The sequence below is a fragment of the Cryptomeria japonica genome, chromosome 9 (assembly GCF_030272615.1).
Source record: "Cryptomeria japonica chromosome 9, Sugi_1.0, whole genome shotgun sequence".
NCBI lineage: Eukaryota > Viridiplantae > Streptophyta > Pinopsida > Cupressales > Cupressaceae > Cryptomeria > Cryptomeria japonica.
In genome coordinates, this window is record NC_081413.1 from 653401348 (window position 1) to 653416794 (window position 15447).

Genomic DNA, 15447 nt, shown 5'->3' on the forward strand with positions numbered 1-15447 from the left:
AGGGACATAAATTTCCTTTTATCTCCAATCATATGATGTGAGCATGCACTATCAATTACCCATTCATCTTTATCTTTAACTTTTGCTACCATGGCTTTTTCTTCATTCTTGATAGCAAGTTCTGGTTCATCTTCCTTCAAAGCATAGAACACCCATTCTTTTCCATTTCTAGATCCACTAGCAGATTCTTTTGCCAGTTCATCTCCAGACTCATCAGTTACTCCTTCCTCATCTGCTATGTAGCATTGTTTACTCTTCTTGAATCTATATATGTTCGGGTTCGGCTTAAAATATTTCTTAACTCTTTCCTCAAACCTTGCATTTCTTTCTCGACATCTAGATGCAAAATGACCAATCTTATTACATGCAAAATATTTAAAAGGTGCTTTTCATTCATATTTACTTCCAGTTGGTCCTTTACGTATTCTTATAGCAAATAGGGCTTCAAGTTTCTCAAGTTCTTCATATTCTTTCCTCATGTCTTCTAATTCTTTTGCATATAGGGCTTTCCAATCACTTTTGCTAGTAGATGTTGATGATGATGCATGAAAAGCAGGTTCATAATTTACAGCTCGAGAAGATCCAAATTCTTCAAGGTCAAAAGCAGATAATTTCCCAATCAGATTGTCTCTATTAATTCATGAGGTGTTTGCCATTGTTCCTAACTCATTACTTGAAGCTGCCTTCATCTTGTAAGCTGGTGGAAGGGCTCTCAAGACTTTTGAAACTATTTCATCTTCACTTAGAAATACTGCACAACATTGAATTCTCATAACAATCTCATTTACTCTTTCCATAAACACAACAATTCTTTCATTATCTTCCATGTTGAAGTTTTCATATCTTACCCGATAACCATCAAGTTTAGCAATTTTGACATTAGGATCACCTTCATTCAATTTTTGCAATTTGTCCCACATAACCTTAGCTGATGATTTATCAGTCAATCCCATAGTCTGCTAATCAATAAGTGCACATAAGAGGGATTCTCTAGCTCTATAATCATTTTCAATATTCTTATCCAGGTCTGCAAGAGCAGGATTGCCAGATGCCAGATCATAAGGTGTGTATCCTTTCTTAGTGATCTCCCAAATATCCTTGTTAAGACATCTAAGCTGAGTCTCCATTCGAATTTTCCATATACCATAATTTGTTCCATCAATCTTAGGGATTTCTCTTCTGAAAATAGTTGTCGATGGATTAGAAGTGTTAGTTGTCATAGGATCTACCTCAAGTAGTTAAGCTTCTGCAAAAGAGGACGAAGGTTCCGATACCAATTTTTAGGATAGCCAGTGAACAACTGAGAGGGGGGGGGGGGGGGTGGTTTAGTTAACAGATTATAACTTTTAATCGACAATACAACCTTAAACAAATCAAGTATCGGTAAAACATATACAGATGCTGGTAGGAACTGATATCAGTAAATAATACAACTTGACAATTAACCAGATGGTCAATGCAAAGCAACCATACCACATAACACCATGCTTTCTATGTGGAAAACCCAGAAAGGGAATCATGCAGGGGCACAAGCCTCAATTTCATAATTTATTATTTGAACACTTCATGTTTTTGATAGAAAGGTGTTGGGAAGGATCAAATAATCCTTTGTTTATGTTTTTTTTTGTAATAAGGTCCTAATTGTCCATTTTGTAAGGCCTAGTGGCCTAGGGTGCATTATAAACCCTATGGTCAACTATGGTCAAAGGGACTTAGGATGAGTAGAACTACGGAGTCAAGGTTTTTTTTGTCTATTTGTTAGGTCTCAGAAATAACTGAGAGGGGGGGGACTGGTAAACCAAAATTTATGCCGGTAGACAATTTAGTAGTTAATTACAGTACCGGTAAAGATTAATGCATGAAATAGAAAGACAATAACATCCACAACACATAACACCAATGTTTGTACGTGGAAACCCTGTAAGGGGAAAAACCACGGTGGGAAACCTTATCGACAATCAGATGATACTATTGCATATAGTATGTGTATACAAATGGGGTCTACACATGCAGAAAGGCCAAGCACCTAGAGCTCACTTCTCAATCACAAATAGGAGTCACATTGACTACAATTGGATGGTTAAATCCAATAATGATGTACTGCTCAAAATAGCATCTTCATATGCTGGATTCAGTATCGGTGTAGTTTTGATATGTCTTCACAAAAACCTTGCTTCACCTTCAAATGATTTCTACGTGTATAGCTCTACTCATTCTTGTATATACCTTCTTACAATTCCTTTCTCAAATCGCATACCAATCTTACAAATAAGATCTTACATATATACCATAACCTAAGACCAATTTTAGTAGGTCGGCTCTAAAAGATATTACAATAAAATAATTACAAGTAAATCAATAACTGATGCAATATCTGATTCAACATATTAGCTTAGTGCATTTACAATAACAATAAAATCATCTCCAAAGCGTGTCGTGCTGATCTGGAATAGATAAGCCTGCGGGTGCATAACCTGGACCTATTTGCTGTACCTATTTGCCGGTAACAACAAATATGCAAACACAAACATACCAGTCAACAAATCTCCAAGAAAAAGTATCCAAATGATGTCTATAACATAACCAAGTGTTTTTCATGTCATTCCAAGTGCCGATGAACATTATATCCTATCGGTGTGCCAGATACCGGTGACTGTGCATAAGTCGCTTGCCAGTAAACATTGCCAATTCTCCAAAGTGCCAGAGTTGATAAGTGTTAATAGGTTTTGACATCAATGACAAAACTATATCAACATAACCAAAATACCAACACTATTTAGATCCATTTCAATGTTTTTTAGGTCCCTAGGTTGATAATAAAATTAGTTTGAATGGCAAAATGCAAACATTGTCGAAAATTGGTAAAGTTGTCAATTTGTAAAGCAACTTTTCAAAAAGTTGTTGTAATTGGTTGCCTAATGTTCATAACCATCTAAAATCAGTTTGAAAATTTTGGGAAAGCTATAAAATTCCTCAACAAACTCATGTGGGAATTGTTGTGGGTGGAATTTATAAACTTGATATTTGAAATCAATAAAAAACTGCATTTTTCCAGAAAATTTGTTGTTCTTTTGGTTGGTATGGAATTTCACGACCTCAAAACTAAAAATTTATTTAATGGGAAGTTATAGGGGTGAAACACCTTTCTTTTGAATCCAAGTAGATGTTTGGAGGTGGAGTATTGAGGGAGAAAAGTTTTAACAGATCCAAACAACCCGTGAAAGTGCCCTTTCCTAGGGTTTCAACTTCAATTTCCCATTTCTTCTAAATTCGCCATGGGAAAATTATAAAACTTGGTGAAATGGAGGATTTGGGAGTTTATTTTAATATCCAAAAGGTTTCAGACCGAAAGGATTCAGTTTGGGTGATATTTTTTTTTAATTTGGCCAGGCATCTCTATGTGATTGGTTGTGGGAATTGAATAAAATTCATGAACAACCCTCATAATTTTAGTTTTAACATAAACCAGAAGCTATAACTTGGTATTTGGTGATTATTTGGATACCCCAAGGTTCTCTAATAGTTAATTTGGCAGATTTGTAGGTTTGGAGGGTAGTTCCTTTGTTAAGTTCTTAAATTACCCCTTATTAGCCTAGATGAGGGTTTAATAGAAATGGTACTTGCAAGAGGTTCTAGAACTTTTCCTTTGATAGAAAGTGCTGCCCTAGGTTTTTGTTCAATAAAATCAAACAATATTGGCCCGTCCTTTGGAGATTTTGGGTGGGAAGCCAAAAAGTGAGTTTTGAAGGCTAATAGGTCTAAGGAGCCAATTTGCATGTTGTGACTTGAACAACCAAATAAGATGGTTTTTTGGAATAATTTGAGTTTTTAGGAACCTATCAAACCTTTCTTGAGCCTTTTTTGGCCTATAAAACCATTTGGAGGGGTTGTGAGCAATTTGAGCCATTTCGAGCACTTTTGCCTATGGGGTTTGAAACCAAATATTGATAACCTTGCACACTGTCCCATTGTGGAGTTATGGGGATGGAAATAGGTGATATGAGATGTTTAATTTATACTCTTAAAGGTGTGAGGCTTGGTTGGAGTGAATCCTTAAAAGGAGGGTTTGTTGTTTGGTTGAGCAAGTGAGTAACTTGGAGCATTTTTAAGTTGTTTGAACCATACCTCTACATCAATTGGTATCAAAGCAAGTGTGATCCTTAGGAGAAAGATTGTTTTAGTTTAGCCATGTAAGGGGAAGAATATGAGGGTGAGTTGACCTCAAGGATGACTAATGCACAGATAGTGAAGTTTTTGAAGGATCAAAACTTGGTTCACAAGATTGATTCCTTGCAGAAGGAGGTTGATAGACTTAATGGGGAACTTCGTAAGAAAAGTGGTAGAATCTCTGATGTTGTTGAAGAGGGAAGTGACAAGGAACCCCTTGGACAGAGTGATGAAGAAGAAGTGCCTACTGATCAGAGACTACTTGTGAAGACCCTAAAGGCCATGGAGAGAAGGACCATGGATGTTAGGTTGGACCTACCTTCCTATGATGGAAAATTGAATCCAAATGCTTCTGTGGATTGGATTGATGCCCTCACAAGCTTCTTTGAATGTGAAGACATACTTGAAAGTCAGAGAGTTAAGATTGCTAAGTCCAAGTTGAAGGGATCAACCCTTGCATGGTGGAATTTCACTCAAGATGATAGGGTGAAGGAGAAGAAGAATCCAGTGACCACTTAGAAGAAGATGGTTGCATTGATCAGGGATGCATATGTTCTTGATGATTATGAAGTCCAACTTCAGAAGAGGAGAATGAGTTTGAGACAAAAGGAGATGACTGTCTCAGATTATACTCAAGAATTCCATAAATTGGTGATGAAGTCCAATGTAGTGGAGCTTGAATGTGTGAAGCTTCCAAGATACTTGCAAGGGTTGAGAGTTACCATACAAGATGAACTCAATCTAAGAAGCCCTCCCATAGTCCAAAAATGTTTTCAACCTGCTTTGAAGGTTGATGAAAAAGTCAAGAGGAAGAGTGATCAAGGTGGAAGAGGGAGAGGGCAAAAAGACTTTGGAAATAGGGGTAGAAATATGTCTCAAGGAAGAGGAAAAGGTTCCAAATGTTAGGATTCCCAAAGATACTGAGGAGGGCGGGGGGAGGGGGGTGAATCAGTATCTAACCAGTTAATGGATTTACTAAACTTATTAAACAAAATGCATTTAAAAATAGTGTACCGGTAAACTAGAATTAATGCAGTAAATATGAACAATAAGCACAACATGAAAAACACACCATAACACAATATTTTTAATGAGGAAACTCGGTGTGGGAAAAACCTCTGTGGGATTTGTGACCCACAATATTCAGTTACTAGACAATAAGTGAATATTATTGTTACAATAGGGGCCTGCACATGCAGGAAGGCCAACTGCCTAAAGCTCACTACTTAAATATAAAAGAGAAGTCTCACTGACTTACAAAGGTGGATTATATAAATCTAATGTCATGAACTGCTTTGAATCAGCATCTGCTATGCTAGGTTCAGTACCAGTTTAAGCTTTGCAATAATCATAAACCTTACTTTACAATCTGCCTGAATATTCGCACATGAGATCCATCTACATATCCTATATATTTTGTTCTACAAGATCTCATACTTATATATGAGCCTTATTAAAATATTCCTTATCGGCTTACAAAAAGATATTATAATTAATTACAAAATACAATAAACAAAATCCTGTCGGCCAGGGTGCTAGTAATCAATGTCGGCCATGGTGCTAGTAATCAATCTTTTCGGTGCCGGTGAACTGTATGTCGATGTAGAGTCTGTTAGTGTCGGTGCTTGCCAGATTCATATGATTGTAAGGTTTCCATCAATGACAATACCTTCAATCACCTACAATTTCTCATTGGAGTGTGCATTTGCCAACAATATCCCCCTTTGGCATTGATGGCAACACTCATGAGAAAAATCCAAAAAGTATATCCAAAAAGTGTTGTCCAAAATTGTCTTCTGCAAAATTGAGTGCTCCCCCTGAGGAGATGATCTCTTCTATCATATCCTTTTTCTCATCCTGAACTACTCCCCCTTTGGCATCAATGACAAAGGTTGTCATTCAATGCCAATTGAGTGGAGTTCCTATCATGATCCTTGTAACCGGTGGGTTACAATCTGATAAATGTCCGCCAATGCAAAATTTAGACTATTGCTGAATCTTTCACTGTCTTTTATTGCTGCTTCATTTCTTTGAATTGTACCAGTGAGTGTGTGCATTTTCTCTTTTGGTGTCTTAAGTCCTAGAACAAGAGCCTCAAAAATCTTTTTTCTCAAAGAGATGAGGATATCCAGTTTAGGACTTAGTCTACACTTCAGTTCTTTTGCTTTAAACTTTATCTTTTCTTTGTCTTTTTCAAGTTTTTCAATTTTCTCTTCAAAAGTTGCTATTTCCTTCTCAACTACCAATAATGAATCCAATGATCCTATCAAGTTGTCAACAATATCATTGATTTCCTTTTGAGCTATGTTGATTTCTTTGTCTATATTCTCTGTCAAAATGTTAGATTTGCATGTGTCTCTATACAATTTCTTGAAGTCCAAAATTGTCTTGCCTAATACCGGTAATAAGGTATCCATATGTTCCTTATTCTTCTTGACTGTCTCCTCAAAGAATTTTTCCTTCTGTTTATTCATTTTCTCTCTGAAGGTGTCTTCATTTATTTGATCAAGTTTAATTAGGTTGCCGGTTATATACTTAGACAATGTGTCTAATTGGCTCAAAGAATCTTTATTTTCTATGTTGCACTTTGGAGCTATCATCTTCAAAATTGGTAAAGTGTCATCAATAGCTTTATATGCCTATGCATTACACTCTGTTATTTTCTTTATTGAGTTTAATAACACCTCTGTTACATTAGTTGGCCTAAATTTAGTTATGGATGTTTCGGATGACTATCCAACTGTCTTCAAAATCTGCAATCCGCCGATGGTAGTAATAGCTTTTCTTTCCTCTTTCTCTGGAGGATCCGTTTGAGTTTGCATTTCTACTACCAGAGGTTTGGGCTTGTCAAATGTAACCGGTGGCACTGTCTGAGTATGTACCTATGAAGAAGCCTGTTGCTCTACCTGTTTCTTAATGTTTTTCATAGTGTGAACCTATTGTTCTATCGGTTTCTTTGTGTTCTCTTCTGATGGTGTCTCTGTTTGTGCCTCTGATGATTTTATTGTGTTATCCACTACCATTTTTTCTGATTGTAACTCTGATTTATCTACCGATTCCTCTTTGTTTACCTCTGTATTGTCTACTGCCAGTGACTCAGTAGATTTTTCAGTCATATTAATTGTCGGTGGCACAGTAGATACATTAGTGTGTGCACCTGTGGTATCTGCATTTCCTGTATCTAGGGGATCATTTGATATTTCAATTTGTTGCTCATTCCCAATTTCAGTGTTTCCAACTGCAATATTTCCTGCAGGTTGCTCTATTGCCACATCCCTCTTGTGAGTTGTTTCCTTATCCACCATAATATTTACTTCTTGTGTGTCAATGTTCATTGTGTATAACACCTTACAATCAGGGTTGGTGTCCTCATGTGGTGTATCCATACTCTCTGTTGCTAGTGGTGTGTCAATAGTTTGTACTCGTGGAGTATCAGAAGGAGGTGGGGGCAAGTTATCAGTTATCTTTATGCTTGGAGGTCCACCTACCTTTCCTTTCCCCTTATCCTTATCCTTTTGGTAGACTCTAATAGTCTTTGGTCTCTTAAGTTCTTGTTTTTCTTTCTCAATAAAAAATATATCCCACTTATCTGCAGTTTCTTTTGATATCTCATTAATTCTCCCTGCCATTAATGCTACATGTTGGTGACCGGTTGAGAATACAATCGAGTTGGTCTCACTGATCAGCTCATCAATCTCTTGAGTTGAGTTCACTAGGTGACTTGCAAGTAGTTTTTCTATTTTGATCTTTTTATCTAATTCCACAATAGCTACCCTTCTAGCTTCTAGCCTTCTGTACAAGTCATTTGGTACATCATCAACAATTTCCATCAAAAATTTCTTATAGCTATAAAGATGTAGTATAAAACTATTCTCTATACTTTCTTTTTCATCATTTGAAAGTGTGTTATACAACTTGTTGATGTTTGTATATTTGCCATCTTCAATTATCTCATTCAGAAGTTTGTCAAAAGGAGGAATAACATGTTTCACTTTTCTTTTCTTTGGGGTCAATTTCTTAGCCGAAGGCTTAACTGCCTATTGTTTTTGTCTTGTCCTTTTGGGTGTAGGTCAAGGTACCGGTGAGGGTTTTCTCTTTCTTTCTACCCTTTTGAATTCAACTGGTATATCACTGTCTGAGGAAGTAGCAACCGGTGAAAGATGTGTTTCCAGTTGTAGTCCTTCTAAGTCACTCTCCTTAATACCAGTTTTGTTCAATACATCCTCTTTGATTGCTTTGGCATGCCTTGTTCCTTTACTAACTATCTGTTCAGTTTTCTTAATCCTTTTCTCTGATTGGATTTTGCTTTCTATGGTTTCAGCATTGCCAAATACTTTTTCTTTCGGTTCCTTAGGGGCTTCTAAGAGGGATTCTGCATAGGTCTCAACTATATTCTCATCTGCCTCATATCCCATCTCTATGACCCAAACAGTCCTAGGGACAACTGACTCCATCCAAATTTAATCTTTCTTGATCACAAAGCATATCTCCTTTTGGTATTTGTCAACAATAGATTGAGATAGCCTTATTCTAGTCTTCATCCTAGCCTTCAATTCTTGAAAATGTTCATTTATGTTTTTCTCCCTGTCATCTCCCATATTGTCTAGTATGTCCAAAAGTTGTTTTCCTACTCATATATCAAAACCAATGTCTTTTCTGCCAATATCGGGAACTTCCTTAGTAATGTACAACATTAAACATACAAGCAGGTTGCCAAATCTTAAAGTCCCTTTCTTATCTCCTTTAATTATCTTTAAACTATGTATCAGTTCATCTTTTAGCCACTCATATACATCAATATTTGCATTTTTATTCACCATGTCATATGCACTTTTGATACACAAGCTAGAAAACAAGTTTAGTCAGTTGGCATGTGTAGCCTTGTATCCAAGAATCATGCTAACAAATCTAACATTGATATCTTTAACATCGTTTACTCTCAGGGATCTTTTCTCAAAATTTGCACCGGTTAGGGTCATCACAGTGTCATTTGGAACCTTTTTAGTTTTGTCAGGCCTACTACAGGTGGAAGGTAAGCTTGTCACTACCCTAACTACCTCTTTGGTAATCTTATGGATGGAATCCAACAAAAAGAACTCTCCATGTACTCTACTCAAGACAATCCTTATCACATCCTTAGGAAAATCAGGGATATTAAGAATGTCCACAAAGCCTAGGGTTTCCACTATCTTGTGTTCCGGTTTAACATTTCCATGTTCATCACAACTTACAATTCTATACATGTTCATTATTTTTTCAACTCCTAGTTCCTCAATATGACAATGTATATAGATTCTAGGATCCTCAGCATAAACTACTCCCTTAGGTATTTTTGAAAATGCTCTTAGGGTATCATCCTTCTTCGCAATTTAGGGAATGATTTTAAACATGGTTCTAGGGCGCTTAATAACTTCAATCACAATAGGGTTTGCAATGAATTCAGGTGGAGAGGAGGAAGCCATTGTTATAAATACCTTAATCTGCCTTTAGGATGATTTGCTTCACTTCTTGCTATGGACTCCTTCGCTCAGGATTTTTGCACTCTCTGGAAGTTTGAATGCTTAGTGAATGAAAAAAGAGCCAAAACACTTTCTTTATAGTGTCATTTCCTTCAACTGCCACATTTAATGTCTGTCGGTTAAGTGAAAAATTAACTCATCTACCGGTAAAGAAGTATTTCAACTTCTCACTATCAACTGAGGGTAATTTAGCATGTTTTCAATTTGTTGCCATACCCATTAAATATTTTTCTTTAGTTAGATGAAGAACCTCCTGTCGGTGGAGTGATACTCTATTCTACTTGTGAAGGAATAGCTTTACTAACATTCATGACTGACTTTCTAATCCATTGTTTTGAAAATTCTTACTTTACCTCTTCAACCTTCTCTTTACCTTTCAAGCTGGGTCCTTTGTTATTTGTCGGTGATGCCTTCTACAAAATTTTGCAATATGTCCAATCTGGTTACAAGCATAACAAGTCACATTGTTTTTTCTGAATAGCTTTTCCATATCCTATACCGGTATGTGTTCTGCATTGATTAGATAAGTGTCCAAATCTTCCACAAATATAACATCTTACATTCATTCTACAATTTTGTGAGTTATGACCAATCTTATTGCATTTAGAACATTAACTAGTAGGTGCATTATTATTCTGATAGTTTCTAGATCTGTACTGACTTTCTCTATGAACATACTTGTTACAGTTAAAGCATTTCCCATTTAATTTGTAAGCATTAGGCCGGTTTGTTGTGATCATGCTTGTTTGCAGTACCAGAGCTTTCACCAACCTCAAAGCCAAGGCCATTTGTATCTCCATCAAGTTTCTTATTCTTCAGCATGTCATCAACTTCCTCTGAGCTTTTCTTGAATTTTTCTTTGTGTTGATTTGCAGCAATCAATTCATTTTCCAAGATTCCTTTATGTCTCGTGAGTACAGTTCTGTCATTTTGTGTATGCATCAAATCTGTCTTCAACATATCATTTTCATGACTGAGTCTTGTGTTTTCATTTCCAGCATCATTCAGTCTTCTAACCAAGTCATCTTCATTCTTCTTCCTATCTTCAATGTCTTTACAAAGTCTCATAGTCATATCTTCCATCTCATTTTTCAAAGATATATTCTCGTGTTTTAGTTTGCTTACCAGATCATTAAGAGTCTCTTTTTCATCATCATCATTCTGTATTTTCTCATGAAGTTCTCTTCTTTTGTTACTTGCAATAGTGAGATTCTCTTGAAGTCCTTGAATGATTTCCTGTGCAGCCTTCAAATCATCATCAAGTTTTATATTCTTCAACTTTTCTACATCATAGTTTGCAAGAGATGTTTCTAGTTGCTTTCTTAGATTATCCATCTGTACCAGTGTCAAAATCTTCCTCAAGCTATTAGGTTTTTGAAAATAGAGGACTAGGCTCTGATACCAATTATTAGGATTCCCAAAGATACTGAGAGGGGGGGTGAATTAGTATCTAACCGGTTAATGGATTTATTGAACTTATTAAACAAAATGTATTCCAAAACAGTGTACCGGTAAACCAAAATTAATGCAGTAAATATGAACAATAAGCAGAACATGAAAAGCACACCATAACACAATATTTTTAACGAGGAAACTCGGTGTGGGAAAAACCTCGGTGGGATTTGTGACCCACAATATTCACTTACTGGCCAATAAGTGAATATTACTGTTACAATAGGGGCTTGCACATGCAGGAAGGCCAACTACCTAAAGATCACTGCTTAAATACAAAAGAGAAGTCTCACAGACTTACAAAGGTCTATTATATAAATCCAATGTCATGTACTGCTTCGGATCAGCATCTGCTATGCCAGGTTCAGTACCAGTTTAAGCTCTGCAATAATCATAAACCTTACTTTACAATCTGCCTGAATATTCACACATGATATCCATCTACATATCCTATATATTTTGTTCTACAAGATCTCATACTTATATATGAGCCTTATTACAATATGCCCTTGTTGGCCTACAATAAGATATTAAAATTAATTAAAAAATACAATAAACAAAATCATGTCGGCTAGGGTGCCGGTAATCAATCATTTCGGTGCCGGTGTAGAGTCTCCTAGTGCCGATGCTTGCTAGAGTCATACGATTGTAAGGTTGCAATCAATGACAATACCTTTAATCACCTCCAATTTCTCATTGGAGTGTGCATTTTCCAACACCAAAGACCTTGGTGAATCAAGTCAAGGGAATGAACAAGGGGAAGGCAGCTCTAGAGGATCTTTCAGAGGAAAGAGAGGAAACTTTAGAGGAAGAGGTGGTGGAAGAGGCCTAGAAGGCATAAAATGCTATAGGTGTCATCAAATGGGTCATGTTGCATCCAAATGTCCAGAGAAGGCAAACAAACAAGGTGAAAGGAGAGAAAATTTGGTGAGAGATGAGGACACACATAGTGTTCACTCTCATGGATCCTTTGTGCACCCTGAATAAGGAGAGATCATGATGATGAGAAGGACATTGATCAAGGCACCTAGTCCACCAGATCCACCCCAAAGGAAGACACTCTTTAGGACTACTTGTAGAAGTGGTGACAAAGTATGTAGTGTTGTGATTGATTAAGGTTCTATTGATAATTTGCTATCCATTGAGGCAATAGAGAAACTGAAATTGAAGATTATTAAACATCCAAGACCCTACAAGGTATCATGGCTCACAAAGGGGCGTCATATCGTTATAGAAGAGCAAGCATGGGTGGAGTTTTCTATTAGCAAGTACAAGGACAAGGTACTTTATGACATTATACCCATGGATGCATGCCATTTTCTGCTTGGAAGGCCATGGCAATATGACATGAAGTCAAAACATGATGGTGAGAAGAACACATACACCCTTTGGTACAAAGGTGAGAAGGTAACACTACTACCCCTCCCTGATAATGGTGAAGAAGCAAAAGACTCTAAGTTTTTGTTTGTAGGAGGGAAAGAGTTCTTAGAATTTTTGAAGGAGGAGGATACTCCTTGTTATGCTTTGGTTGTATTGCCAAAACAAGAAGAAAGAAAGGTGCACAAGAAAAAGGAAGAACCTAGGAGGATAGGACCAAAAGAGGTGGCAGATTTGCTTGAGACCTATAAGGATATTGTAACAAAAGAGTTGCCTAATACCCTACCTCCAATCAGAGAGATTAGCCATAATATTGATCTACTCCTAGGAGCTACACTCCCAAATAAGGCTGCCTATAAGTTAACACCCCAATAAAATGAGGAAATGACAAGACAAATCCAAGAACTCTTAGATAAGGGTTTGATTTCTAAAAGTTTGAGTCGACGTGTTGTTCCAGCTGTGCTAACACCTAAGAAAAAAGGTACATGGAGGTTATGTACGGACTCAAGGGCCATTAACAGGATCACTATCAGGTATAGGTTCCCTATGCCTAGTATTGAGGATTTGTTGGATCATCTAGGGGGTGCAAGGTGGTATTCAAAGGTGGATTTGAAGAGTGGGTACCATCAAATCAGAATAAGGGCTCAAGATGAATGGAAGACAACCTTTAAGACTAATGAAGGCGTTTATGAGTAGAGTGATGCCATTTGGCTTGTCCAATGCACCTAGTACATTCATGAGGCTCATGAATGAAGTTCTAAAACCTTTCCTTGGTAAATTTCTTATTGTTTACTTGGATGATATTCTTATTTTCAGTAAGAATAGAGATAAGCATATGCAGCATTTGAATTTGGTCCTTAAGAGATTGTAGAAAGAAAACCTCCTAATCAATGTGGACAAGTGTCTTTTTATGCAGGAAGAATTGGTGTACCTTGGTTTCATAGTTTTAGGTGGAAGCATCAAGATGGATCCTGAGAAGGTGGAGAACATCTTGAATTGGCCTTCTCCAAGGTCAATGACTAAAGTTAGAAGCTTCCATGGCTTGGCTTCCTTTTATAGGAAGTTTATAAGAGGTTTTAGCCAAGTTTGTGCACCTATCCTAGAACCAATCAAAGGGGGGAAGAAGTGCAAGTTTGTGTGGACCAAGGAGGCTGAGGAGGCTTTTCAAAGTCTCAAACAAAAGGTGGAAAAGCAACCTATACTTGCTTTTCTATATTTCCAAAAGGTTTTTACAATTGAGTGTGATTCATCTAATGTTGCAATGGGGGCTGTTTTGAGCCAAGAGGGTAGGCCCATTGCATTTTTTAGTGAGAAACTCAATGAGGCAAAGAGGAAGTATTCCTCATATTATTTGGAAATGTATGCCATAGCTAAAGCCTTGAAAAAGTGGAGGCATTATCTCCTTCCAAAAGAATTTGTTGTTTTTACTGACAATCATGCACTTAGCTTCTTGAATAGCCAGGAGAAGTTGAGTCACAAGCATATGAAATGGGTAGAATCTATCCAAACATATACCTTTACAATCAAACACAAAAAGGGTGTTGCAAACAAGGTGGCAGATGCCTTGAGTAGAAGATCCTTGATAGTGCAAGAGGTGAAGTTGCAAAGTGTGGGGATTGAATCCTTGAAAGGTATGTATGAAGGTGATGAAGACTTTCATGAAATTTATAAAGTTTGTTCTAATTTTTCTGAAGCATACCATGTTGAATATGCTGATTACTTGATCCAAGATGGTTTATTGTTGAAAGGACATCAACTATGCATTCCTAGGTGTGCAATGAGGGAGAATATTGCGAAAGAAAAGCATTGTGGAAGCATGAGTGGACATTTTGGGTTGGATAAAATCCTTGAGCAGGTAAGAAGACACCACTATTGGCCTAAGATGCAAAGTGATGTGAGAAGATTTGTTGAAACATGAACTATTTGTCAAAAGGCCAAAGGTACTTCCACCAATGCAGGTTTGTATCAACCATTACCCATACCTACAAGACCTTGGGAAAGTTGTAGTATGGATTTTGTAATGGGATTGCCTAGGACTCAAAAAGGCTTTGATATCATCTTTGTTGTTGTAGATAGGTTCAGTAAGATGGCACATTTCTTGACATGTAAGAGTACATGTGATGCAAACTATGTAGCAAATTTGTTTTTCAAAGAGATTGTAAGGATACATGGACTTCCTCTAACAATTGTGTCTGATAGGGATGCGAAATTCATTGGCCATTTTTGGAGAACCTTATGGAAGAGGTTGGTAACAAACTTGAACTTTAGTTTAGCCTACCATCCACAAACAGATGGGCAAACTAAAGTTGTGAGTAGGTCCTTGGGAAACCTATTGAAATGCTTGACAAAGAAATATGGAGAGAAGTGGGATGTTGTACTTCCACAAGCTGAATTTGCATTCAATGATTCTGTGAATAGGAGTACAAGGAGTCCATTTCAGATTGTGTATGGGCAAAATCCAAGAGGCATCTTGGAGTTGAGAGACCTTCGACATGATGGGCAACCTTCCACATGATGGGCAAACAAGTGCTCATGGTGAACAATTTTCTGATAGCATGAACAAAGAGCATGATCAAGTAAGGCTAGCCCTCCAAAAGAGTTCACAAAAGTACAAGGAACTTTCTGATAAGAAGAGGAGGGATGTACAATTTCATATTGGTGCTATGGTGTGGGTTTACCTAAGAAAAGAAAGATTACCAAAGGGGAAGCATACAACGTTACTCATGAAGAAAGTGGGTCCTTGTAAGGTTTTGAAGAAACATGGGTTGAATGCCTATGAGATATCCCTTCCCTCTAACCTTGGTATTTATCCTATCTTTAATGTTTTTTTCTAACACCCTATAAAGGGCATGTTGTTGTAGGTACATACTTTCATGTTGAAGAGATTCAAGAGGACATTGCTGATATACCTCCTCATGCACCAAAGAGGCCT